General features: G+C 44.4%; 1 protein-coding gene across 5 annotated transcripts in view; it reads left to right on the top strand.

Annotated features, from left to right (window-relative positions):
- ZNF248 (zinc finger protein 248) overlaps positions 1-3,167 on the top strand; it is a 20,308-nt gene that overhangs the window by 7,789 nt on the left and 9,352 nt on the right. The window lies entirely within an intron of this gene.

Consider the following 3,167-nt stretch of genomic DNA (forward strand, 5'->3'; position numbering starts at 1 on the left):
TATTTTTGATATTTATTTTATATATTTAAATGCCATTTAACAAAGAAGAATCAACCAAAAAAATGAGTTCACGTGTTACCTCTGACACGCGTGTCATAGGTTCGCCATCATTGGTCTAGGCTGAGCCCCACAATGAGCTCTTGACTGCAGGGCTGAGTCCATGGCTCCTTTAAACTCTTCTCCCTTCTTGTCACCCTGGTTGGCTCCCACTTGCCCACCTTTAGATGTTTCAATGTGAAGATCTCTCAAACATGTTTGTGTGTTGAACAAAGAATTCTTTGTTGAATTATAGCTATTCAAATTGTTGAAATTTCAAGGGGCGAGACCAAGGGGATCTCTCACACCATCATTCCTCTGACATCACAGGTTACCAATTTAAAAACTTGTATATCTAACATATACACTTGATGCTATACCTTTCCCTTTATGCACTGCTTTCACTGCATCCCACAAATTTTGATGAGAGGCATTTTCATCTTCATTTTATTTAAAATATATTAAAATTTCTTTTGAGATTTCTTTATTGACCTATAAGTTATTTATAAATGTGTTGTTTAATAACACATTTAGTATTTGGGGGATTTTAATAACACATAGTATTTGGGGGATTTTCCAGTTGTCACGTGCTTATTAATTTCTGTTTAGTCCTATTATGGTCTGAGGACATATTTTGTATGATCAACTATTGTTTCAAATTCATTAACGTGTGTTTTGTGGCCTGGGCTATGTTCTGTCTTGGTTACTGTTCCATGTGAGCTAGAACGGAGTGACAAAATGTATATTTTATTGTTTGGGATAAAGTCAGTTAGATCATGTTGAATGATAGTGTTGCTCAGGTCATCCATATACTTACTGACTTTCTGCCTGCTCGATCTCTCAATACTGAGAGAGGAGCATTGAAGTCTCCAACTACAATCTGTCTGTTTCTCCTTTCAGTTTTATCAGTTTTTGTTGTATGTATTTTGATATTCTTTTGTTAGATACATACATGTTTCAGATTGTCTCTGTAGTATGATTTTGAACCCATCTAATGAGTTCTTAGTCTCAGCTCTAGAATGCCCTTTCAATGTATGTGTGAGTGTCTATATGTACATGTGTGTACGTATATACATGTATCGGAGGGCCCCAAGAGCATTCCCAGGTTCAGTGACTCATTGGGGTGACTCATTATGTAGTTGTACTTATGGTGGTGACTTATTTAAGTGAAAGGATACAAAGCACAGTCAGCATAGGGAAAAGGCACATGGGGCCTAGACCAGAGGAAACCAGGCACAGGATTCTAAGAGTCTTCTCCCAGGACACACTTAGTCCTCTAGCAATGAGCTATGACAACAAACATGAAATGTCTGCCAGGAAAGCTCCATAGACACTCAGTGCTCAGAGTTTTTATCAGGGGATAGTCACATAGGTACTCTTCTGCTCAGCACCAGATGCAACGCACATGTACAACATAAACCACATTGTTTGCATAAATAGTCTAGGCTCAGCGAACCATTGTTATTAGAGAACAAGAGGCCCAATGCACGAATTCATGCATGGGTAGGGTCCAGCCGGCCCATCCCAATGGGGGCCCATCGGGCTGGAGGGAGGGAGGGGCCGTGGGTGGTTGGCTGGCCAGCCCCGCCCCCGATCGGGATGTTGGGGGCCAATCGGGAGGGGACATGGCTGGCCATGCGGGGGCACCAATTGGGGCCCGGATCAGGCTGGTTGGCTGCTGCAGTGCATCCTTCCTGGATGAAACAGGCTGCAGCCACCGCAGCTGCAAGGAAAGGATTGAGGCAGCCGCGGCTGCGAAGGCCTACTCTTGCACGAATCCTATACTAGAGTTCTGGTGCACAAAAATTCATGTGCTCGGCAGGGGGGAGGGCCCTCAGACTGGCCTGCATCCTCTTGCAGTCCGGGAGCCCTCAGGGGATGTCCACTCTTGCACGGATTTCGTGCATCAGGCCTCTAGTAATAATACAAAAGATAATATAAAAGAACTAACTTTTCCTTGGTAACCCCAGCCTATTTTGTGAATACTGCTGGCTCCTACAATGTCTAATTTAATAAATGATAATGGATATGTCTCTTTATCACGTCATAAGCATTGAGAACAGAAACTGTGTTTCTTTTCATCAATAGTATTTGTAGCTCTGGCCTCCCTCTGTGGGAAGTGAACTGTGGGCCGATCAGGGGATGGCGTGGGCAACAAGTGGCAGGCCCCGCCCCCCCTTGTGCCACTGCCACTGGTGGCCTCCCTCTGCGGGAGGCAACCCTGGCAGGCTGATTGGGGGACGGTGCCAAGTGGCCCCGCCCTGAATTGCCCCGCTGCTGCCACCGCCCATGGCCTCCCTTGGCAGGAGGCGACCGGGTGGGTAATCAGGGGATGGTGCCAGCCCCCATCATCCTGCCACTGGTCGCCACCCCCCCACCCCATCACCGTCCCCTCCCTCTGCCCGCTGGCACGCACCTTGGCTGGCCTAGCGCCACCTGCTCGCCAGCCCTGCCCCCTGCCAACTGGTCGTTCCGCCGTTCAGTCAATTTGCATATTGTGCTTTTATTATATCCTATCTAATAAAGAGGGGATATGCTAATTGACTGTCCCACTCTCAAATATGGTGGCATGCACAGCCACAAGATGGCCAGCATCTGTTTTATTGAATATATTATTCATAATTTATTTTGAAGTTATTGCTTATCATTTCCAATATCTGAGTCCCCTGTGAGTCTGTTTTTATTGTCTATTTTTTCTTGGTCCCTGTCTTTTTATAGAACATGAATTTTTTTATTGGATGCCAAACATTATATTTTAAAAAAAAAATGGTAGAGGCTCCATAAAATGATCACTTTCAGCAGAGAGGCTTCATCCTTTCTCTGGTGGCAGGTAGAATGCAGGGCTGGTCACTTTAATCAATCATAGGTTGAACTTGGTCAGGGCCTACACCAGTGATGGCGAACCTTTTGAGCTCGGCGTGTCAGCATTTTGAAAAACCCTAACTTAACTCTGGTGCCGTGTCACATATAGAAATTTTTTGATATTTACAACCATAGTAAAACAAAGACTTATATTTTTGATATTTATTTTATATATTTAAATGCCATTTAACAAAGAAAAATCAACCAAAAAAATGAGTTCGCGTGTCACCTCTGACACGCGTGTCATAGGTTCGCCATCACTGTCATAG

Source organism: Myotis brandtii, unplaced genomic scaffold (genome assembly GCF_000412655.1).
Source record: "Myotis brandtii unplaced genomic scaffold, ASM41265v1 scaffold1563, whole genome shotgun sequence".
NCBI classification, from domain to species: Eukaryota; Metazoa; Chordata; class Mammalia; order Chiroptera; family Vespertilionidae; genus Myotis; species Myotis brandtii.